This window comes from Pseudophryne corroboree, chromosome 1 (assembly GCF_028390025.1).
Source record: "Pseudophryne corroboree isolate aPseCor3 chromosome 1, aPseCor3.hap2, whole genome shotgun sequence".
NCBI lineage: Eukaryota > Metazoa > Chordata > Amphibia > Anura > Myobatrachidae > Pseudophryne > Pseudophryne corroboree.
The window spans coordinates 1,095,326,712-1,095,353,272 of NC_086444.1; the positions used below are offsets into that span (position 1 = coordinate 1,095,326,712).

General features: G+C 45.6%; 1 protein-coding gene across 3 annotated transcripts in view; it reads right to left on the reverse strand.

The window, feature by feature from the left end:
• Positions 1–26,561, reverse strand: part of PPARGC1A (PPARG coactivator 1 alpha) — a 110,405-nt gene that overhangs the window by 79,909 nt on the left and 3,935 nt on the right. The window lies entirely within an intron of this gene.

Here is a 26,561-nt window from a genome sequence, read left to right on the forward strand (position 1 = left end):
GGAACATCCTCCCTTATACGTCACCTGCAGCGCTTTCATCATAAGTCAGTGACAAGTTCAAAAACTTTGGGCGACAGCGGAAGCAGTCCACTGACCAGTAAATCCCTTCCTCTTGTAACCAAGCTCACGCAAACCACCCCACCAACTCCCTCAGTGTCAATTTCCTCCTTCCCCAGGAATGCCAATAGTCCTGCAGGCCATGTCACTGGCAATTCTGACGAGTCCTCTCCTGCCTGGGATTCCTCCGATGCATCCTTGCGTGTAACGCCTACTGCTGCTGGCGCTGCTGTTGTTGCTGCTGGGAGTCGATCGTCATCCCAGAGGGGAAGTCGTAAGACCACTTTTACTACTTCCACCAAGCAATTGACTGTCCAACAGTCCTTTGCGAGGAAGATGAAATATCACAGCAGTCATCCTGCTGCAAAGCGGATAACTGAGGCCTTGGCATCCTGGGCGGTGACAAACGTGGTTCCGGTATCCATCATTACTGCAGAGCCAACTAGAGACTTGTTGGAGGTACTGTGTCCCTGGTACCAAATACCATCTAGGTTCCATTTCTCTAGGCAGGCGATACCGAAAATGTACACAGACCTCAGAAAAAGACTCACCAGTGTCCTAAAAAATGCAGTTGTACCCAATGTCCACTTAACCACGGACATGTGGACAAGTGGAGCAGGGCAGGCTCAGGACTATATGACTGTGACAGCCCACTGGGTAGATGTATGGACTCCCGCCGCAAGAACAGCAGCGGCGGCACCAGTAGCAGCATCTCGCAAACGCCAACTCTTTCCTAGGCAGGCTACGCTTTGTATCACCGCTTTCCAGAATACGCACACAGCTGAAAACCTCTTACGGCAACTGAGGAAGATCATCGCGGAATGGCTTACCCCAATTGGACTCTCCTGTGGATTTGTGGCATCGGACAACGCCAGCAATATTGTGTGTGCATTAAATCTGGGCAAATTCCAGCACGTCCCATGTTTTGCACATACCTTGAATTTGGTGGTGCAGAATTATTTAAAAAACGAGAGGGGCGTGCAAGAGATGCTGTCGGTGGCCAGAAGAATTGCGGGACACTTTCGGCGTACAGGCACCACGTACAGAAGACTGGAGCACCACCAAAAACGCCTGAACCTGCCCTGCCATCATCTGAAGCAAGAAGTGGTAACGAGGTGGAATTCAACCCTCTATATGCTTCAGAGGTTGGAGGAGCAGCAAAAGGCCATTCAAGCCTATACAACTGAGCACGATATAGGAGGTGGAATGCACCTGTCTCAAGCGCAGTGGAGAATGATTTCAACGTTGTGCAAGGTTCTGCAACCTTTTGAACTTGCCACATGTGAAGTCAGTTCAGACACTGCCAGCCTGAGTCAGGTCATTCCCCTCATCAGGCTTTTGCAGAAGAAGCTGGAGACATTTAAGGAGGAGCTAACACAGAGCGATTCCGCTAGGCATGTGGGACTTGTGGAAGGAGCCCTTAATTCGCTTAACAAGGATTCACGGGTGGTCAATCTGTTGAAATCAGAGCACTACATTTTGGCCACCGTGCTCGATCCTAGATTTAAAACCTACCTTGGATCTCTCTTTCCGGCAGACACAAGTCTGCTGGGGTTCAAAGAACTACTGGTGACAAAATTGTCAAGTCAAGCGGAACGCGACCTGTCAACATCTCCTCCTTCACATTCTCCCGCAACTGGGGGTGCGAGGAAAAGGCTCAGAATTCCGAGCCCACCCGCTGGCGGTGATGCAGGGCAGTCTGGAGCGACTGCTGATGCTGACATCTGGTCCGGACTGAAGGACCTGACAACGATTACAGACATGTCGTCTACTGTCACTGCATATGATTCTCTCCCCATTGAAAGAATGGTGGAGGATTATATGAGTGACCGCATCCAAGTAGGCACGTCAGACAGTCCGTACTTATACTGGCAGGAAAAAAAGGCAATTTGGAGGCCCTTGCACAAACTGGCTTTATTCTACCTAAGTTGCCCTCCCACAAGTGTGTACTCCGAAAGAGTGTTTAGTGCCGCCGCTCACCTTGTCAGCAATCGGCGTACGAGGTTACATCCAGAAAATGTGGAGAAGATGATGTTCATTAAAATGAATTATAATCAATTCCTCCGTGGAGACATTCACCAGCAGCAATTGCCTCCACAAAGTACACAGGGAGCTGAGATGGTGGATTCCAGTGGGGACGAATTGATAATCTGTGAGGAGGGGGATGTACACGGTGATATATCGGAGGATGATGATGAGGTGGACATCTTGCCTCTGTAGAGCCAGTTTGTGCAAGGAGAGATTAATTGCTTCTTTTTTGGTGGGGGTCCAAACCAACCCGTCATTTCAGTCACAGTCGTGTGGCAGACCCTGTCACTGAAATGATGGGTTGGTTAAAGTGTGCATGTCCTGTTTATACAACATAAGGGTGGGTGGGAGGGCCCAAGGACAATTCCATCTTGCACCTCTTTTTTCTTTCATTTTTCTTTGCGTCATGTGCTGTTTGGGGAGTAGTTTTTGGAAGGGCCATCCTGCGTGACACTGCAGTGCCACTCCTAGATGGGCCAGGTGTTTGTGTCGGCCACTTGGGTCGCTTATCTTAGTCACACAGCTACCTCATTGCGCCTCTTTTTTTCTTTGCGTCATGTGCTATTTGGGGGGTGTTTCTTGGAAGGGCCATCCTGCGTGACACTGCAGTGCCACTCCTAGATGGGCCAGGTGTTTGTGTCGGCCACTTGGGTCGCTTATCTTAGTCACACAGCTACCTCATTGCGCCTCTTTTTTTCTTTGCGTCATGTGCTGTTTGGGTGGTGTTTTTTGGAAGGGCCATCCTGCGTGACACTGCAGTGCCACTCCTAGATGGGCCAGGTGTTTGTGTCGGCCACTTGGGTCGCTTATCTTAGTCACACAGCTACCTCATTGCGCCTCTTTTTTTCTTTGCGTCATGTGCTGTTTGGGGGGTGTTTTTTGGAAGGGCCATCCTGCGTGACACTGCAGTGCCACTCCTAGATGGGCCAGGTGTTTGTGTCGGCCACTAGGGTCGCTTATCTTAGTCACACAGCTACCTCATTGCGCATCTTTTTTTTCTTCTTTGCGTCATGTGCTGTTTGGGGAGTAGCTTTTTGAAGGGCCATCCTGCGTGACACTGCAGTGCCACTCCTAGATGGGCCAGGTGTTTGTGTCGGCCACTAAGGTCGCTTAGCTTAGTCACACAGCTACCTCATTGCGCCTCTTTTTTTCTTTGCGTCATGTGCTGTTTGGGGGGGGGGGGGGTTTGGAAGGGCCATCCTGCGTGACACTGCAGTGCCACTCCTAGATGGGCCAGGTGTTTGTGTCGGCCACTAGGGTCGCTTAGCTTACTCACACAGCTACCTCATTGCGCCTCTTTTTTTTCTTCTTTGCGTCATGTGCTGTTTGGGGAGTAGTTTTTGGAAGGGCCATCCTGCGTGACACTGCAGTGCCACTCCTAGATGGGCCAGGTGTTTGTGTCGGCCACTTGGGTCGCTTATCTTAGTCACACAGCTACCTCATTGCGCCTCTTTTTTTTCTTCTTTGCGTCATGTGCTGTTTGGGGAGTAGTTTTTTGAAGGGCCATCCTGCGTGACACTGCAGTGCCACTCCTAGATGGGCCAGGTGTTTGTGTCGGCCACTTGGGTCGCTTATCTTAGTCACACAGCTACCTCATTGCGCCTCTTTTTTTTCTTCTTTGCGTCATGTGCTGTTTGGGGAGTAGTTTTTTGAAGGGCTATCCTGCGTGACACTGCAGTGCCACTCCTAGATGGGCCAGGTGTTTGTGTCGGCCACTAGGGTCGCTTAGCTTACTCACACAGCTACCTCATTGCGCCTCTTTTTTTTCTTCTTTGCGTCATGTGCTGTTTGGGGAGTAGTTTTTTGAAGGGCCATCCTGCGTGACACTGCAGTGCCACTCCTAGATGGGCCAGGTGTTTGTGTTAGCCACTTGGGTCGCTGAGCTTAGTCATCCAGCGACCTCGGTGCAAATTTTAGGACTAAAAATAATATTGTGAGGTGTGAGGTGTTCAGAATAGACTGAAAATGAGTGGAAATTATGGTTATTGAGGTTAATAATACTTTGGGATCAAAATGACCCCCAAATTCTATGATTTAAGCTGTTTTTTAGGGTTTTTTGAAAAAAACACCCGAATCCAAAACACACCCGAATCCGACAAAAAAAATTCGGTGAGGTTTTGCCAAAACGCGTTCGAACCCAAAACACGGCCGCGGAACCGAACCCAAAACCAAAACACAAAACCCGAAAAATTTCCGGTGCTCATCACTAGTATAAAGCAGTGGTATACCCGGGTTGAATACCGGGTCAGTGGCTGCGTATACGGGCTCCTGGGTTGATGCGATCCGGGACCCGTTTACTAGATAGGGAGAAGAGGCGCGGAGATGAGCTCATCTTCCAGCGCCGCCTCCACCTCAGCCCCCCCTTCCCTCCTCCCCGCTGCTATGGCAACCCGCCCGGCTTATTGCCAGGTCGGGGAAGCCAGCAGCAGCTGCCAATGCCGGATCCCACCCAGGAAGGACCCGCTTCCACTTCCCGGGTGGGATCCGGCATTGGCAGTGTGAAAGCGGTATAATAGGGAGACTGTGATATATACAAATAGAAGCTTTCTTGGTCAATAAATAATACTTTAGACTTGTACCAGGCAATCACTGTACCTAACACAATCATCTTGCTGATACAGTTCTGTCTCTTGGTTTCAAGAAGCAGATGTATTAGTCCTTCGAGAGAGATATTGGGATCTATTTACTAAGCCTTGGAGAAAAATAAAGTGGAGAGCGATAAAGTACCAACAGTCACATGACCTCCTCCACCATCCCGACCGCTCACTATCCCGATGGTCGGCATGCCGACCAACAGGGACTATTCCCACTCGTGGGTGTCCATGACACCCATAGAGTGGGAATAGAACCTGTGGCGACCGCAGGTCGCCACCGAGCCCGCAGTGTGGCGAGCGCAGCGAGCCCGCAAGGGGCTTGCTGCACTCGCCCCTCCCCGCCGGGATCCCGGCGTCGGTATGCTGCCGGGATCCCGGCGTCGGTAAGCTGACCGGCGGTCTCCTGACCGCCGGTCAGCCGTACTACACCCCACTGCTACAGCCCTACTAACACCATGAGAGAGAAAAAAACACAGTTAAAGTGTCCTTCAGCTTGAACAGCTCACACGCATCTTGCATATTTTTGCACTAAGCATGCCCAGGACCTGAACATACGCATGCATGGGTGACGCAGAGTCCTAGGCATTTCTGTTGCATCTCCTCTTATGACTGAGGGGGTGATCCGGACTGTATCGCAGTCTTCTCATGTGGTGGCGGAACTGTGCGCCATGCAGAGTTGGACGGAAGAGAAAATGTGTTTCCTGGTTCATCATTTGCAGCAAGCATAGGCATGTACAAGTGCACACTGATGGTGGTGGCTAGTAGCAAACCAATGCCCTTATTTATCAATGAGTGATACATTTCACTATGAGTGATAAATTGCACCAGCCAATCAGCTCCTAACTTCCATGTCACAGGCTGGGTTTGAAAAATGACAGGTAGGAGCAGATTTGCTGGTGCAATTTATCACTCACAGTGAAATGTATCACTCATTGATAAATTAGGGCACAAGTTTCTGGATAGGGAGCTGGATGTGCTGCAGGAAGCATACAACTCTGGATATGGGCAAATATCTGCATTTTATTTCTGTACACACATTGCAGGAACAAGTAGAGATGATTACTGCCCATTTATGTATGAGGCCCAATCTCAGCAACTATTCAATACTGTGAGTTACCATTTTATTTATTTTATTTATTAACAGTTTCTTATATAGCGCAGCATATTCCGTTGCGCTTTACAATTAGAACAACAGTAATAGAACAAAACTGGGTAAAAACAGACAGACAGATGTAGGAAGGCCCTGCTCGCAAGCTTACAATACCATTTCAGCCTCCCACAACTAATATAAGTTCAGGCATTTGTGCAGGGAAAGCAGTGCAACCCTTCCATTCACACTACTAGATGCCCCTGGACGAACATAATTTGAGGAAACTTCCTATAACCACTGGTGAAAATACAGATTACAGGAGTGCAGCTGCCGCAACCACCGCAGTCACTCTATAATAACTAATCACCTGCACTGTATGTGTACATTTACACATGCAAGAGCACCATAACTGTCAACCATGGATAGCACTGTACAGTACAAGCAGAGAGGCTGTACCTGTGCAAAAACTGTATGTCCCAGGTTCAATGACCAGTGAGTGGCACAGTTCACCAAGGGCTAGAGAGCCACAGGTATGGGTGGCGTACAGTATGTAATAACAGTGGTATGCGCACAAATCTGTTGTAAACTAGAGATGAGCGGGTTCGGTTTCTCTGAATCCGAACCCGCCAGAACTTCATGTTTTTTTTCACGGGTCCGAGCGACTCGGATCTTCCCGCCTTGCTCGGTTAACCCGAGCGCGCCCGAACGTCATCATGACGCTGTCGGATTCTCGCGAGGCTCGGATTCTATCGCGAGACTCGGATTCTATATAAGGAGCCGCGCGTCGCCGCCATTTTCACACGTGCATTGAGATTGATAGGGAGAGGACGTGGCTGGCGTCCTCTCCGTTTAGAATAGATTAGAGAGACACTTGATTTACTAATTTTGGGGAGCATTAGGAGTACTCAGTACAGTGCAGAGTTTTGCTGATAGTGACCACACCAGTTTTATTTATAATCCGTTCTCTGCCTGAAAAAAGCGATACACAGCACACAGTGACTCAGTCACATACCATATCTGTGTGCACTGCTCAGGCTCAGGCCAGTGTGCTGCATCATCTATTATCTATATATAATATTATATATATCTGTCTGACTGCTCAGCTCACACAGCTTATAATTGTGGGGGAGACTGGGGAGCACTACTGCAGTGCCAGTTATAGGTTATAGCAGGAGCCAGGAGTACATAATATATTATATAGTGAGTGACCACCAGACACACAGTGCAGTTTATTTAATATATCCGTTCTCTGCCTGAAAAAAGCGATACACACAGTGACTCAGTCAGTCACATACCATATCTGTGTGCACTGCTCAGGCTCAGGCCAGTGTGCTGCATCATCTATATATATTATATATCTGTCTGACTGCTCAGCTCACACAGCTTATAATTGTGGGGGAGACTGGGGAGCACTACTGCAGTGCCAGTTATAGGTTATAGCAGGAGCCAGGAGTACATAATATTATATTAAAATTAAACAGTGCACACTTTTGCTGCAGGAGTGCCACTGCCAGTGTGACTAGTGACCAGTGACCTGACCACCAGTATATATAATATTAGTAGTATACTATCTCTTTATCAACCAGTCTATATTAGCAGCAGACACAGTACAGTGCGGTAGTTCACGGCTGTGGCTACCTCTGTGTCGGCACTCGGCAGCCCGTCCATAATTGTATATACCACCTAACCGTGGTTTTTTTTTCTTTCTTTATACATACATACTAGTTACGAGTATACTATCTCTTTATCAACCAGTCTATATATTAGCAGCAGACACAGTACAGTGCGGTAGTTCACGGCTGTGGCTACCTCTGTGTCGGCACTCGGCAGCCCGTCCATAATTGTATATACCACCTAACCGTGGTTTTTTTTTCTTTCTTTATACATACATACTAGTTACGAGTATACTATCTCGTTATCAACCAGTCTATATTAGCAGCAGACACAGTACAGTGCGGTAGTTCACGGCTGTGGCTACCTCTGTGTCGGCACTCGGCAGCCCGTCCATAATTGTATATACCACCTAACCGTGGTTTTTTTTTCTTTCTTTATACATACATACTAGTTACGAGTATACTATCTCTTTATCAACCAGTCTATATATTAGCAGCAGACACAGTACAGTGCGGTAGTTCACGGCTGTGGCTACCTCTGTGTCGGCACTCGGCAGCCCGTCCATAATTGTATATACCACCTAACCGTGGTTTTTTTTTCTTTCTTTATACATACATACTAGTTACGAGTATACTATCTCTTTATCAACCAGTCTATATATTAGCAGCAGACACAGTACAGTGCGGTAGTTCACGGCTGTGGCTACCTCTGTGTCGGCACTCGGCAGCCCGTCCATAATTGTATATACCACCTAACCGTGGTTTTTTTTTCTTTCTTTATACATACATACTAGTTACGAGTATACTATCTCGTTATCAACCAGTCTATATTAGCAGCAGACACAGTACAGTGCGGTAGTTCACGGCTGTGGCTACCTCTGTGTCGGCACTCGGCAGCCCGTCCATAATTGTATATACCACCTAACCGTGGTTTTTTTTTCTTTCTTTATACATACATACTAGTTACGAGTATACTATCTCTTTATCAACCAGTCTATATATTAGCAGCAGACACAGTACAGTGCGGTAGTTCACGGCTGTGGCTACCTCTGTGTCGGCACTCGGCAGCCCGTCCATAATTGTATATACCACCTAACCGTGGTTTTTTTTTCTTTCTTTATACATACATACTAGTTACGAGTATACTATCTCTTTATCAACCAGTCTATATATTAGCAGCAGACACAGTACAGTGCGGTAGTTCACGGCTGTGGCTACCTCTGTGTCGGCACTCGGCAGCCCGTCCATAATTTTATATACCACCTAACCGTGGTTTTTTTTTCTTTCTTTATACATACATACTAGTTACGAGTATACTATCTCTTTATCAACCAGTCTATATATTAGCAGCAGACACAGTACAGTGCGGTAGTTCACGGCTGTGGCTACCTCTGTGTCGGCACTCGGCAGCCCGTCCATAATTGTATATACCACCTAACCGTGGTTTTTTTTTCTTTCTTTATACATACATACTAGTTACGAGTATACTATCTCTTTATCAACCAGTCTATATATTAGCAGCAGACACAGTACAGTGCGGTAGTTCACGGCTGTGGCTACCTCTGTGTCGGCACTCGGCAGCCCGTCCATAATCGTATATACCACCTAACCGTGGTTTTTTTTTCTTTCTTTATACATACATACTAGTTACGAGTATACTATCTCTTTATCAACCAGTCTATATATTAGCAGCAGACACAGTACAGTGCGGTAGTTCACGGCTGTGGCTACCTCTGTGTCGGCACTCGGCAGCCCGTCCATAATTGTATATACCACCTAACCGTGTTTTTTTTTTCTTTCTTTATACATACATACTAGTTACGAGTATACTATCTCTTTATCAACCAGTCTATATATTAGCAGCAGACACAGTACAGTGCGGTAGTTCACGGCTGTGGCTACCTCTGTGTCGGCACTCGGCAGCCCGTCCATAATTGTATACTAGTATCCAATCCATCCATCTCCATTGTTTACCTGAGGTGCCTTTTAGTTGTGCCTATTAAAATATGGAGAACAAAAATGTTGAGGTTCCAAAATTAGGGAAAGATCAAGATCCACTTCCACCTCGTGCTGAAGCTGCTGCCACTAGTCATGGCCGAGACGATGAAATGCCAGCAACGTCGTCTGCCAAGGCCGATGCCCAATGTCATAGTACAGAGCATGTCAAATCCAAAACACCAAATATCAGTAAAAAAAGGACTCCAAAACCTAAAATAAAATTGTCGGAGGAGAAGCGTAAACTTGCCAATATGCCATTTACCACACGGAATGGCAAGGAACGGCTGAGGCCCTGGCCTATGTTCATGGCTAGTGGTTCAGCTTCACATGAGGATGGAAGCACTCAGCCTCTCGCTAGAAAAATGAAAAGACTCAAGCTGGCAAAAGCAGCACAGCAAAGAACTGTGCATTCTTCGAAATCCCAAATCCACAAGGAGAGTCCAATTGTGTCGGTTGCGATGCCTGACCTTCCCAACACTGGACGTGAAGAGCATGCGCCTTCCACCATTTGCACGCCCCCTGCAAGTGCTGGAAGGAGCACCCGCAGTCCAGTTCCTGATAGTCAGATTGAAGATGTCAGTGTTGAAGTACACCAGGATGAGGAGGATATGGGTGTTGCTGGCGCTGGGGAGGAAATTGACCAGGAGGATTCTGATGGTGAGGTGGTTTGTTTAAGTCAGGCACCCGGGGAGACACCTGTTGTCCGTGGGAGGAATATGGCCGTTGACATGCCAGGTGAAAATACCAAAAAAATCAGCTCTTCGGTGTGGAGGTATTTCACCAGAAATGCGGACAACAGGTGTCAAGCCGTGTGTTCCCTTTGTCAAGCTGTAATAAGTAGGGGTAAGGACGTTAACCACCTCGGAACATCCTCCCTTATACGTCACCTGCAGCGCATTCATAATAAGTCAGTGACAAGTTCAAAAACTTTGGGTGACAGCGGAAGCAGTCCACTGACCAGTAAATCCCTTCCTCTTGTAACCAAGCTCACGCAAACCACCCCACCAACTCCCTCAGTGTCAATTTCCTCCTTCCCCAGGAATGCCAATAGTCCTGCAGGCCATGTCACTGGCAATTCTGACGAGTCCTCTCCTGCCTGGGATTCCTCCGATGCATCCTTGCGTGTAACGCCTACTGCTGCTGGCGCTGCTGTTGTTGCCGCTGGGAGTCGATGGTCATCCCAGAGGGGAAGTCGTAAGCCCACTTGTACTACTTCCAGTAAGCAATTGACTGTTCAACAGTCCTTTGCGAGGAAGATGAAATATCACAGCAGTCATCCTACTGCAAAGCGGATAACTGAGTCCTTGACAACTATGTTGGTGTTAGACGTGCGTCCGGTATCCGCCGTTAGTTCACAGGGAACTAGACAATTTATTGAGGCAGTGTGCCCCCGTTACCAAATACCATCTAGGTTCCACTTCTCTAGGCAGGCGATACCGAGAATGTACACGGACGTCAGAAAAAGACTCACCAGTGTCCTAAAAAATGCAGTTGTACCCAATGTCCACTTAACCACGGACATGTGGACAAGTGGAGCAGGGCAGGGTCAGGACTATATGACTGTGACAGCCCACTGGGTAGATGTATGGACTCCCGCCGCAAGAACAGCAGCGGCGGCACCAGTAGCAGCATCTCGCAAACGCCAACTCTTTCCTAGGCAGGCTACGCTTTGTATCACCGCTTTCCAGAATACGCACACAGCTGAAAACCTCTTACGGCAACTGAGGAAGATCATCGCGGAATGGCTTACCCCAATTGGACTCTCCTGTGGATTTGTGGCATCGGACAACGCCAGCAATATTGTGTGTGCATTAAATATGGGCAAATTCCAGCACGTCCCATGTTTTGCACATACCTTGAATTTGGTGGTGCAGAATTTTTTAAAAAACGACAGGGGCGTGCAAGAGATGCTGTCGGTGGCCAGAAAAATTGCGGGACACTTTCGGCGTACAGGCACCACGTACAGAAGACTGGAGCACCACCAAAAACTACTGAACCTGCCCTGCCATCATCTGAAGCAAGAAGTGGTAACGAGGTGGAATTCAACCCTCTATATGCTTCAGAGGTTGGAGGAGCAGCAAAAGGCCATTCAAGCCTATACAATTGAGCACGATATAGTAGGTGGAATGCACCTGTCTCAAGTGCAGTGGAGAATGATTTCAACGTTGTGCAAGGTTCTGATGCCCTTTGAACTTGCCACACGTGAAGTCAGTTCAGACACTGCCAGCCTGAGTCAGGTCATTCCCCTCATCAGGCTTTTGCAGAAGAAGCTGGAGGCATTGAAGAAGGAGCTAAAAGGGAGCGATTCCGCTAGGCATGTGGGACTTGTGGATGCAGCCCTTAATTCGCTTAACAAGGATTCACGGGTGGTCAATCTGTTGAAATCAGAGCACTACATTTTGGCCACCGTGCTCGATCCTAGATTTAAAGCCTACCTTGGATCTCTCTTTCCGGCAGACACAGGTCTGCTGGGGTTGAAAGACCTGCTGGTGACAAAATTGTCAAGTCAAGCGGAACGCGACCTGTCAACATCTCCTCCTTCACATTCTCCCGCAACTGGGGGTGCGAGGAAAAGGCTCAGAATTCCGAGCCCACCCGCTGGCGGTGATGCAGGGCAGTCTGGAGCGACTGCTGATGCTGACATCTGGTCCGGACTGAAGGACCTGACAACGATTACGGACATGTCGTCTACTGTCACTGCATATGATTCTCTCAACATTGATAGAATGGTGGAGGATTATATGAGTGACCGCATCCAAGTAGGCACGTCACACAGTCCGTACTTATACTGGCAGGAAAAAGAGGCAATTTGGAGGCCCTTGCACAAACTGGCTTTATTCTACCTAAGTTGCCCTCCCACAAGTGTGTACTCCGAAAGAGTGTTTAGTGCCGCCGCTCACCTTGTCAGCAATCGGCGTACGAGGTTACATCCAGAAAATGTGGAGAAGATGATGTTCATTAAAATGAATTATAATCAATTCCTCCGCGGAGACATTGACCAGCAGCAATTGCCTCCACAAAGTACACAGGGAGCTGAGATGGTGGATTCCAGTGGGGACGAATTGATAATCTGTGAGGAGGGGGATGTACACGGTGATATATCGGAGGGTGAAGATGAGGTGGACATCTTGCCTCTGTAGAGCCAGTTTGTGCAAGGAGAGATTAATTGCTTCTTTTTTGGGGGGGGGTCCAAACCAACCCGTCATATCAGTCACAGTCGTGTGGCAGACCCTGTCACTGAAATGATGGGTTGGTTAAAGTGTGCATGTCCTGTTTTGTTTATACAACATAAGGGTGGGTGGGAGGGCCCAAGGACAATTCCATCTTGCACCTCTTTTTTCTTTTCTTTTTCTTTGCATCATGTGCTGATTGGGGAGGGTTTTTTGGAAGGGACATCCTGCGTGACACTGCAGTGCCACTCCTAGATGGGCCCGGTGTTTGTGTCGGCCACTAGGGTCGCTAATCTTACTCACACAGTCAGCTACCTCATTGCGCCTCTTTTTTTCTTTGCGTCATGTGCTGTTTGGGGAGGGTTTTTTGGAAGGGACATCCTGCGTGACACTGCAGTGCCACTCCTAGATGGGCCCGGTGTTTGTGTCGGCCACAAGGGTCGCTAATCTTACTCACACAGCTACCTCATTGCGCCTCTTTTTTTCTTTGCGTCATGTGCTGTTTGGGGAGGGTTTTTTGGAAGGGACATCCTGCGTGACACTGCAGTGCCACTCCTAGATGGGCCCGGTGTTTGTGTCGGCCACTAGGGTCGCTTATCTTACTCACACAGCGACCTCGGTGCAAATTTTAGGACTAAAAATAATATTGTGAGGTGTGAGGTATTCAGAATAGACTGAAAATGAGTGTAAATTATGGTTTTTGAGGTTAATAATACTTTGGGATCAAAATGACCCCCAAATTCTATGATTTAAGCTGTTTTTTAGTGTTTTTTGAAAAAAACACCCGAATCCAAAACACACCCGAATCCGACAAAAAAAATTCGGTGAGGTTTTGCCAAAACGCGTTCGAACCCAAAACACGGCCGCGGAACCGAACCCAAAACCAAAACACAAAACCCGAAAAATTTCAGGCGCTCATCTCTATTGTAAACCTAACATAGGAATCAGTTTTTGTTTTTTTATTGTAAACTACACTAAAAAGATTAGACTGATCGGTTGTTACGGAGACATTAGTGCATGTTGCACAGTCTTTAGCCCCCCATACATTATTGCGCCTTGTCTGAGGCACGGGTCAGATCCTATTTCCCTTGAACTCCCCCGGCAGCTCCACAGGAGTGCTTCCATCCGATTTGGTACTTGATGTGCCATTTTTTACATGCGATTTATCACATGCGATATATCGCATGCTGGCGCTGTGTGGGTGGGAGGGTCCAGGAAAAACCAATCATGAGGAATCGCATGCTATATATCGCAGGCGCTAAAAAAAACAGCCGTGATGTGCACCTGATGGCTGCGATTCCGATTTATCCTATGTGCAGCACGTCCAACCTCCGACTCAAACCCAATGCGCACGGGACCGCGCATCATATCGGATCTTATGTCAAATACCTGCGATTTGGCCACTTTTCATCCGATTTCTCAGCCCGATGCATCTGAATCGGATGAAAAGAGGCCAAATCGCACTAGTGTATGCCCAGCTTTATTGTATAAGCCCCAATGTCTAGCCGGGTGGTCTTCTGTAGTCGCCGAATGTGGTCTTCTGTAGCCGCCGGCATACCGTACTATACCCCTACACCCCTAGCCGGGTGGTCTTCTGTATGCCGAATGTCGGGATCACGGCGCACAGTATACTGGCGCCAGAATCCCGACACCCGACATACCGACAACTATTCTCCCTCGTGGGGGCCCACGACCCCCCTGGAGGGAGAATAAAATAGTGTGGCGCGCTACGCGCGCCACCGTGCCCGCAGCGTGGCGAGCGCAGCGTGGCGAGCGCAGCGTGGCGAGCGCAGCGTGGCGAGCGCAGCGAGCCCGCAAGGGGCTCCTTTGCGCTCGCCACGCTGTTGGTATGCAGGGCGGTCGGGCTCCCGGCGCCGGTATGCTGGTCGCCGGGAGCCCGAGCGCCGGCATACCGTACTACACCCGTCTAGCCCTGATAGAAGTAATCCTGATTAACTGAATCTTATTCTGTTATACCTGTTACTGAAGAACTGTATAGCTAAACTGACAACATTAAGTATACATCCACATCAAGGAAACCACATTTTCATCCAAGCATGTTTATTATTCTTGTAAAGTTTGACAACTTGAATCAGCATTAGTTTTCTTTGTTATTTATTGTCGTACAAATTACAACGCCATGTGCCTCCTAAACCTGCCCTATAAAATCTAATAATATCATAAACTGGAGACTTTGGGACCTTAGTGACTTTTATCAGCTCACTTTTATAGAGCTAAAGGACTAGCACTTTGTACGAGCAATCAGACTTTACTGTGCCTTCCCATTTCCACTTCTATAACACAGGAACAGTCTGTGATTTGCAATGGCTTGTGGCATAGGGAAGCCTCATTACAAGAGACAGGTCTGCATTGCACAGTGTCCTCAGTAACACTGAACGCCATGAAACATTTCACACTATTTGAATTTCAAACAGCTATTTGTGTGATACCGTATTCTGCTTTATATACAGGGCTCTATGATTTGTGATGAATTTTAACTACAGGACATATCTAAACTATCACAACTGCAAAACTTCATCAAAGTCATAAGAATATTTAAGTCAACATTTATTGCTTATCCGCATTCTAAACATGAAATGCTGCCTAATAAATTCACTAGTAGAGTTGTCACTGAGGCACAAGACTGATGCATGAGAAACTAGCCTATTCATTTATCAGGAGTCAGAGGCATCACTGGGGCACGAGGCACAACAATGAGGCATGCAAATGCAGCATTTCAATTCAGTAGTAGTCAGAGACAAAATTGAGACATGAGGCACAAGACTGAGGCATGAGAATGCAGCCAATCAATTTATTACTAATCAGAGACAACCCTGAGGCATGAGGCACAACATACAGGCATGTGATGCAGCCTTTCGATTCATAAGGAATCAGAGATATTACTGAAGTGTGAGGCACAAGACTGAGGCAGGAGAAAGTAGTCAATTAATATATTCATTAGGAGTCAGGCCGGGGCATCATTGAGGCACGAGGCACAACACTGAAGCATGTGCATGCAGCCTATGAATTCATTAGGAATCAGAGAATACAATTCATCTCTTCCGGAACCAATGTATACTTTGGAAAGCCAGTATTGAACATCTCGGAACCTCATTCCCAACTTATAAAAGGATGAGGTTCACTGAACATCCATACCATTGAAATCTCATTCTGTCTAGAGCTATGTTGAAGTATTTCTAATTTGTGTAGAGTCTGACAACAATCAGCATTAGTGTATAGTGGCAGCGGTTGGTAAGACACAATGTAGCATAGTAACAAGTACGAGCATGAAGAGCACCAGGCACAAAGCAGTCTGCCTGAGCGTAAATGTACTCCTGAGCAAACCCGTCATGCCCTATCTTGTTTATTCACCGCAGCTATAGATATGATATTACATTGTGCATATAATGTCAGTTTTGTAAAGCACAGATATGCTTTAGTGTTTTATAATATTATCTTACACATTAAACACACCGTTATTAAGTGACCAGCAAGATAACCTCTTTTAACAGCCCAACAATTGACAGGATATGTCTAGCACTAACATAAGAGCACAAGGAGATCTATAATCTTAAACAAGCGGACTTAAGGTGATTTAGGGGGTGACTTTTAAAATGCAACTTTTTGTTGGACTTTATGTAAACATCACATGGTATGGCAGGTTCCTTGACGCCAAAAGGTGCTATATCTCAGTTATTATGTGTATAACCGAGCAAATAAGGCTCTAGCTAAATAGTCTTACCGCAGCACAGCAGTAGAGTATATACAGCTCACCGAGTGTAGAGTAGCTGTATTCAGTGTCGGACTGGGGTATGAAGGGCCCACCAGGGGAATGCAGTGATAGGGGCCCATATTTAGAGGTGTGACCAGCCTATAAAGGGGGTGTGGCCAGCCTGCACAGAGGCTTGAAATGCACAATAGTCTTGTGCAGTGTAATGCAACATATCTACCATGTATAATACAAGTGCACAGTCTGGAACCTGATCCCTAGAGGAAGGAGTGGGCCCACAGGCAGTGGGGCCCACCGGTGGTTTCCCCTGTACACCTGTGTGCCAGTCCGACCCTGGCTGTATTCCCTTCTATATGGGACTGAACCCAGGTTTTATTTAAATAATGAGTTTAAGTTAAAGAAACAATCCAACATACTATAGGTTTCTTTAAATAAAGTATCTTTTAAGCATGCATATAATTTTCATAATTGTACTTCTACAAATAATTATCTCTTTTTCAAACTCTCTTTGGAGGGGAGACCAGTATGGCTGCAAGTCATACATACATAGACTCACAGCTCTAGGAATGTAATGTTATGTTGGGGGGGCAATAAATTGCCAGATTTTACAGTAGACAGACCAGATTGAGCTCAGAGCGTGCTGCAAAGCTTCTCTACTCATTTCCACTGTGCACTGTGACTGTGGTTGCCACGGTAGTCACATGGCACTGTGCAAACCATTACTAGTTATAATTAGTAACAGCCCGAAGAAACAAACCAAAGAAAATATTATAATAATCAAACTTACAGCCTCTCACAAAATGAAATCATACGGGATGTGTTTGGCATCCCGGCGGTCGGGATGCCAGCGGTCATGTCACCGATCCTGGAATCCCGACACCGCTCAGGACACTTGCGCCAGGACACAGATGGCTGACATTCCGAAGGTAAATATTGGCGTGGGTATTAGGGTTAGGCATTGGGGGGGTTCAGGGTTAGGCCCTAGGGGGGTGATTAGCCGTAGCAGCCACCACCCGAAACATAGCCCTAGCCGCCACCCACTTAGATTTAGCCCTAGCCACCACCAGAGGAGGGTTAGGTTTAAGGGGAATGGGGGGGGGAGGGGGGGGTTGGGTTAGCGCACTTGCCCGCCAAACGTGTCGGGATTCTCAGTTTTGGGAATGCTGGGATATCATGCTACATATCATACAACAAACAATTATATAGTGATCGAAAAACAGAATTTCACACATAGGACGGGATGTATCAATGGCAAAATGCGGTCAAAGGCTTGATCGTAATCACCATGTGTTTTAGGATCCGGAAAGCTTACACATGATACCTATGGGCTTCTTTCCACATAATTCCCAGAGACGAAATCACTAGGATCACTCTCAGTGTCCCCTCGATGGCCGCACATGTGCAGGATGACTCCCAGGTCATAATCCCAAAAGTCCTCTCAAGTTAAAGGACTGCTCTTACAGGAAGAGCTGTCCTTGCGATTTTCATGGCAACTCTACATGTACATACCCTCCAACATTTTACACATCAAAATTGGTCCAAATTTGAAAAGGGGGCATGGTCATGGGTAAAAGGCCACATCCCTTTTCCTATATTTTCAATGGAAGTTTGGAGAGCCTAAAATCGGTACAGTCCATACAAAAAAAGGTACTGTAGTTGCCAAAAAGGTACAGTTGGAGGGTATGCATGTATACTGCATTACTTAACACCACAATGCATGCAATCAGAAGCAGGATGTATCGCATTCAAATGTAATGCTTGATATACCCCGCTCATAAACACCAACCACAGAGAGAGTCGGTCTGAGCTCATGAAATGTTGTATTCACTTGGATCAGTGTACAGTCCAGGTTTTAAGGATTTTACACAAACAGCACAGTTAGGAGCCACTGACTGGGTCTGTGTCACCGGCGCTGGGGATTCCGGCGGTCAGCATACCGACCCTGGGATTCCAACAGCAGAATGCCGGTGGGGGGGGGGGGGGGGGGTGCGCCTGTAGGTCGGCATTCTGTGTGCCGGCATTGTGATTGTTCGGGATCCCGGTGTCAGCATGGCGACCGCCAGGATCCCAAGCTCCGGTCACATGACCGGATCCCACTGACTGTAATAGAGAATTATGGTACATGTGGTGCATTAAAGAGACATACATAAGAGTTTACAAAGGTGTCCATAAGAAGACTGCACGTGTACGAGATACGTTTCATGAACACTACTTCTTTTTGCTTTCTTTCTTATTTTTGCTTTTATGTTTGTTTTTGTTTGATTAACATGAAATAGTTATTCCCCCAATGACGGCTCCAACTAGTGTATGCAAAATATATATTTCTACACAGCTCTTTTCATCACCAATTTTCTAGCAGGTGCCCCGAGAGAGACCACAGGGGAAGGCACATGTGGGTGATGTGCGGGGTATGGTCCAGTGAATCACTTCATCCCTGCACCCCTGCATTACAGTGTAATGATCTGTGAGGCTGGTCTGCCATCCATGAGGTTCTGGAGAGCTTCTATCATTCTGGAGCGCCTATCATTCTAGGATTACTATGATCCATCAAACAACACTTCAAGGGCCATTTAGAAAAGTGTAAACTATTATATGCATTTGCCGCAGTGCATATGCTATTTGCTCATGATTGCGATTTCCAGTACAGTGCGCAAATTTTACAAGAGACCCTTCTGCAAAGGGAGCATGCTCTGATGGGTGAAGTGCAGCCGTTCTCTGCACAAGAATGCTCCATGCAAAAAGCAAGAGTTCATTAGGGTGTCGAGATTGTCCAAATCAGATTATATAGGGAGCATTATTCTTTCTGCAAAACTCTGTGACAGGCCTGGCCAACCTGTGGCTCTCCAGCTGTTGTGAAACTACAAGTCCCAGCATGCCCTGCCACAGTTTGGCTATTAGGGAATTCTAACACTGTGGCAGGGCATTCTGGGACTTTTAGCTCCTCAACAGCTGGAGAGCCGCAGGTTGGCACGTCTATTATGACTTCCAGTCATCCACAGAAATGGTGGGAATCAGACTTCGGCCTAGTACTTTCAGCGCGGTGCCTTTAGTATTGGTCAGGCATTTTTGTAGAAAGCACTTTGCTACCCTGTTCTGTCACTGTCATTAAAGCCTCTAAAAGTGACAAATGTCAAAATCAGTACTGATATCCCCACGCCCTAACGCCATAGACCAAAATGAGATTACATTTGAGCAGTACTTTGGAAGTAAAACAGGAAAGTGGTCCTGGAGTGGTAGCAGAATGGACTATTACACTGTGACCACCATGTGTATACCCAGATGGACCCGCAACTGCCGCAAAACGATTTTCCAGGGGCAGTTCCCAAAAATGGAATGTGAGTGCGCAACTATGTATACACGAGATGGGTATCCGGACTCCAGGTCGACAGCACAAAGGTCGACACACCTTAGGTCGACGCCAATTGGTCGACACACCTTAGGTCGACATGGACAAAAGGTCGACATGAACAAGGTCGACATGGAAAAAGGTCGACATGAGTTTTTCACGATTTTTTTCTTTTTTCGAACCTTTTCATACTTAACGATCCACGTGGACTACGATTGGAACGGTAAAGTGTGCCGAGCGAAGCGGTAGCGGAGCAAAGGCACCATGCCCGAAGCATGGCGAGCGAAGCGAGCCATGCGAGGGGACGCGGTGCACTAATTGGGGTTCCCGGTCACTCTACGAAGAAAACGACACCAAAAAAACATAAAAAACTCATGTCGACCTTTTTCCATGTCGACCTTGTTCCTGTCGACCTTTTGTCCATGTCGACCTTTTGTCCATGTCGACCTAAGGTGTGTCGACCAATTGGCGTCGACCTAAGGTGTGTCGACCTTTGTGCTGTCGACCCTCAGTCCCAGACCCCACGAGATGTACGTCTACATACTGTGTACTTTCATAAATCACATCTACAGACAACATACATTGTGCATGCACTCCAAAAATATTAACTATATCGTTTACTGTTCATTTAAGACAAAATATACCAGTTTTGGAGGGGCGGGGTGCAGCGTTATCACCAATAATTCAAATAGCAATAATCACTCAGCACTATAGCTTTGCGGCTACATCTGGCTGATTACAAATTGGTATATGCTGGCTGTTTGTCATAAAGAACTGCTTTGAACCTACAGGGCACCAGCAAATAATACACTCCCACCCCGAGGCAATGGCAGTCAAATAAAAAATGGGAAAGAATAAATAAAATCCAACTGAGAAAATTCTATGGAGGTTCAGAATGACTGAAAACCCATTAACACTAGTCACAAGACCAGCAAAGACAACATTGGTACTTGTTTAAAAGTGAGGCCAAGTCATTTTACGCAAGATCTGGTAATTCATTAATCGGTCTTACAATGAATAACTTGCAGTAGTAACGAAGCTGGCAGGTCTACTGGATGCTTGTAATCTGCTGATAAAGTCGCTGAAATCATATCAATGCCACAGCACTAAACTATGTGACGTTTGTGGAAAGTCATTCATCTCTGCAGATCTGTCCTTTGCCAAGAATGACAAACTCTTTGCTTTTTTCCAGCTGATTCATACTCTTCCCTCACTCCGAGCACACGAGATGAAGCAGCTGCAATCATATTTGTCCATTTCAATCATCGGTAAAACAATTTGTGCCCCCCCCCCTCCCCCCAACACACACACACGCTAATATACGTTATGCATTTCATGAGCTCTGCATTACCGTTCAGTTATGTAAATGTGCTATGCCTGAGACCCAGCTACTGTGAAAGGCTCAGCGTCTCTCAATGGCTGAGCTATGGATGTAAAGCGGTGGATTTAGATTGCATTCCTAAGTGAGAATACTTGTGAGTAATGTTGACTCAGCACCCTGCGGAGAGACTGATTAGCGGGTGACACCTGCTGGTTGACAAAATAACAATGCTACAGGCACTTTTTTTTGGGGAAGGCCAAATCCTTCCTGGCCAAGGGATGGTTTTTATTTTTTTTTAACCGTATCCGTGCCAGCAAAAAAAATATTAAAATGATATTAAATAATGCCAGCATGCCCTTTTCCCATCTATAATACTGAGTCCATCATGTTATATAACTTCTAAGTGCCTTAAACTCCAAATACGTCAGTAAGAAAAAAAAAAATCAGGATTTATTGTATTATGCTAATAGCATAAGACTGTATTAATTAATATTACGTTGCACATTACTAAAAGCCACAGTACAGAGTTCTGGAGCAATAGAACCAATCTATGGTTAGTAAAAGAGGATGTTGAGTCTTTAAGTCAGTCGTGCCAATTTACTAAGCTTCTATAAGGGAAGGGGTGGGGGATAAGACATTACTTTGGCCAGGCTAATTATACGTTATAATAGGGGTGGATTACTTAACAATATACTTTTTAAAGAGAAATACAGAACATAAATTGTTTTAGAGGGAAGAAGCCAGCAAAAAAAAATATTATTTGGGAAGTTTTACTGTATCAAAGTTTTTCTCAGGAATGGCCATATGGGTCTTACACTTTGCAAGCTTTCAAACTTTATCCCAACAGAAAAAATATGCTATATAATGAAGTCTATATAGGTTCTCTGAGAAGCCGATGGTTGCAAAAAAAGCCGCTTAGTCCACACCTTGCCACAGGCTGCCAGCTGGAGCGTTGCGCTGTAGTCTTATTTATTGGGGGGGTGGGGGGGGGGGGGGGAGCAGGATATAGAAGCAAATTATTAATTTTTTTCATGGCTTCCGTCTGTGTGTATTTTATCATTACAATGCCATCGTTCTAGTATGCAAAGCCAATAAAGAGTATCATTTTTAATTTTCCATTAAAATACGATGGAGGTGAAACTATCGTACTGATTCCCAGGCTCGTCACTAGAGAGGAAATGTGATCAATTATTTGGAAAGCACGTCATTTACACAGAGTTGATTGTGCCAATCTGGCATTGCATATAGACTCACACAAAAGCTTAAGTCAAATGTTTTGTGACGCAAAGTTCTAAAAAAGTTGGTGCCAGTTCTTCTTAAGCTCCCTAAACCAAGATGCAACAAAGATAGCCTTTGTGTAGTACCACACTGTGTGTCCTTGCAAAGGAGCAGGCTCACTAGCAATTGCAGAGACAATACACCTGTTGTCATACCTGTGTGTCTGAGTCTTGTGACTTTATTACTTTTTTATTATTATTCCTGTCATGCAATCAGCAAGGCAACCACCCTCACTCTCACAAAAATGCATTTAATTCCCTACTCTCTGGAAACAACAGCCTCCCACTAGCTACAACCGGAGACACATAAGCTAAGCAGGCGAGTCTGTGATACAGTACTACGAACCGTAGTAGTCTGTGCATGTGATCTGACCTAATGACAATGTAAATCTGAATGAACAGTTTATGCCCAGCTAAATAATTGATGTGGCTTTAAGCAGCAGGCTCATTTTTCATCTTAAATGAAAGATTAAAATAAACTCAAAGGAAAGAACATACATGTTATAACATGAAGCTTGGACCCGGTACAACCAACCCCTTTTCTGAATACCCTTCACCCCTACCCCTTTGCACTAGAGACAATAAAAAATAATGGCTTATACAAATTAAACCACATACTTGTAAATGGTGTCTTTACTTTTATAAGAATGTGACATTACACTTCAGTTTATCTGCATGTAACTATAACTCTGAAAACATTTCTAATTTTGGCATGCAGACTTGACCTGAGATCGCCCAGTATATAAATAAAATACATATTATATAACCAGCATTTTATACGGACAGTTACATTGTTAAAAAAATTGTGAGACTTTATTAAGACAAGGTGCCTCAGGCCGTGCAGAAAACTAAAAATTTACAGGACTCCTGGGTCTCTGCATTGCAATTTTTTGGGGCATGCTGTCCCTAAACATATGTAACAATAAATGTCATCACTATGTAATGATTGTATCATAAAGCACCACTTAAATGATATACTAGAGTTTAAACACACATTAATTGTGCTTGTGTCATTAATAGGCCCTACACACTTAACAATTTCACTTAAAGATATGAACGATCTTGTTCATTAATGAATGAGATATCGTTCATATCTTTCAGTGTGTATGCACCAACGATGAACGATGCGCGGCCCCGCGCTCATTCATCATTGGTGCCCGGAACGTTTAAACATGCAGGCCAATATGGACAATCTTGTCCATATTAGCATGCAGGGCTATTGAGCTGGGTGACAGGGAGAGTGAAGAAACTTCACTCCACCCGTTACCTCAACCCCGCCGCTGTTTTGGCCGTCGGGCACCTTGGCGGCCAATCGCTAGGTGTGTAGGGCCCTTAAGTGGACAAATATAGGAGCTGACTGGACCTTATAAGGTACAACCACTGAGATCTATAACAATTTACAGCCAGATTAGATATCCGTATAAAAAGTAGAGTACGTGATTATCTGGCTCTTGTGTTCTGTTCAGTCCTTTAGTATGTATTAGCTGTACCTAATATGCCAACATAAGGCTATTTTAAAAGCCAGATTGTTTATTTTATATGTAATGGAGCAGAAATTGCTGCATGCGTGGGCCTGAAACCACTCAAGAAAACACAAGAAAAATTAACCTACTGCGGTCTCGATTGTTCAGTCCTTCCATGTGAAAACTAATCTGTATATTTTTGTGATTAAGCCACATGGACCATACTTAGGGGGAGATGTATCAAACCTCGGCAAGAGATAAAGTGGAGAAAGGAAAAAAAACAATCATCTGTGCCTTAAAAAGTGATAAATAGGAGACAAATAAAGTGTGATAAAGTACCAACCAACCAGCTCCTAACGGTCATTTTTCGAACACATCCTGTAACATGGCAGTCAGGAAGCTGATTGGCTGGTCATCACTCACTCTTTATCACTCTTCACTTTATCATTTTTTAAGGTGCCACAGTCTGTAACATGACAGTTAGAAGCTGACTGGTTAGTATTTTATCTCTCTCCAAATTATCTCTCTCCATGGTTTGATACATCTCCCCCCTTAGTTTGTCACCAGCTTCACTAGACCATCTAGCCTCCCCCGTCAGCAACACCAACACACGTGCCTCTTAAACCACCGCCATGTCGATAAACATCACAAACCCTGTCATGCTCCTATTTTGGAAATAGCTGAGATCTGAAATACTGTGCTGCACACCCAATGACAAACAGTTAAAAAAAAAATAGAAAAGAAAAAAAAAAGACACCATCTCCAGTTCAATTAAGGCTTTTCCATCAACTAACTGCTGTAACATAATAAGGCACGTGGCTAGGTCTCTCTCCTCGTGTTCTTGGTTTTTCATGCCAGTGTAACGTTACACTGACAAAAGGAAGCACTGGCGAAGTTCAAGGGCAGCAATTGATGCAGCTGTCTTCTGAGGCATTCCACTTTAGACATGAAAGTAGTCCTTATTTGTCACTGTCTCCGAAGAGGATATTCTTCCCCTCATCTTGTGAGCTTGGGACATGAATCAATAAAGGCAATTTCTTTCATGGGCCTATGGAACTGTGGATACAGTGTTTGGTGACTACCAAACTCTTGATTCACATGGCTATTTGCTAGCAAATGCTTTCCACAGTACCTGTCGTCCGCACACAGAGGAGGCCATTTTGTAAGCCAAATCAATATTCACAATATATTGTCACTAGGAACTAACAAAATCAACAATGCATGAGTACACACGCACACAAACTTTTCCATGCAGGCTGGTTGGCTGCACTACCTTGCAGTCTATGGCCTGCTTTACACGCACTAGAGGAAGCCATTTTGTCACCTGAACCCAATATTCAGCCTATCAATTCATTAGGTACTTGTGGCATCAATAGTTATTAATAAATGGATTACTTAAATATTGGTTCAGTCTACAAAATGCCACTATAAAAATGCCACTATAAATGTATTCACAGATATTAAGATATTTATTCTATTCATTCTGGCAGGAGCACTGCCGATTAAAATGCTTTTCATAGTGTCCATGAATATAATGCCCACTAATCCATGTAAGAGTGATTAGGAGAATACTTGGCATTTTGATAAGTTTATATGGGGAAGATGTATCAAAACGTTAAAGTATCGGCCAATCAGCTCCTAACTATCATTTTACAGGTTGTATTTGAAAAATGACAGGGGCTGATTGGTTGGTACTTTGGAACTCATTTAAGAACAAGACAAAAACCCCTCTAGCACTAGCTAAAGGGGTTATGTCCTCCTTTCATTATTCAAGAAACAGCGTCACTGTATCTCTCTGGCCATCAATAGATGGTGAGAGCCAAACTGTCCCCATTGCCGGTAATGGGGACCCAGTGCTGCCCTTCCGGCTTCAGAAAAGCCTTACAGGCACTGCCGGGTCCCCGCTGGGTGAAAGACTCACGTGCAATGGCAGACTGGCCATCACGCATGACTCAGCAGCAGCGTTAGACTGCCAGCTGCAGAGGGAAGGATGGCGCTAAAGAGGGGTACGTTGCCACCAACGAGGCAAGTAATGCTGTCTACCAACGGCATATTCGTTAGTATCATTGTAACACTAAACGAAATATGCTGCTGGTATTAAGACTGTTTGTTAAATGAGGCCTTTTATCACTCTCCACTTTATCTCTCTCCTACGTTTGGTACATCTCCCCCTATGTGCCAAGGTCTCGCTTTTATCAATGATTCATGCTGCACTCCTGTTAGCGCTGGGCTAATTTAAGGTGTGTAAGTGCTTATATCTATCCTTATTTCTAGAATTACCAGAGATCTGGTACAAGACTTGTCATACTTACTTCACTGATTTCACTAGCGTTTTCATTTGAATCGTTGGCCGGGGATTGCATATTTTTTAATCCTACATTTAATTTCCTTAGTCTTACAAGGCCTACCCAAAAGAAAAAAGAATCAGCAGCCAGAGGGAACGTTGCCGTTTTTATAAAACTTTCCAGCTTGTGGAAAATGGTTCTCCTTCCGCAATTCCAGCGGCACATCTCAAATACTTCCCAACCGCTAATGAAACTTTAGGCATATTTTGCAAATTGAGGGCGAGATGCATCATCGTTTGGAGTGATAAAATGGAAAGAGAAAAGGCACCAGCCAATCAGTTCCTAAGTACCATGTCACAGGCCCTGTTTGAAAAATGACAGTTAGGATTTGGTTGGCCGGTAGTTTATCACTTTCCATTTTATCACTCTCCAAACGATGATGTATCTAGCCCTGAGTATTAAAGATCTCCAAAATTATTACCGGGTACCGAACTGGAAGGTTATGTAGCAAGTGCCATGGTGACAAATGTCTGTAAGGCCTAGCAGCACTTATATCATTTTCCAAACACTCCAAAAATGCATCATGGAA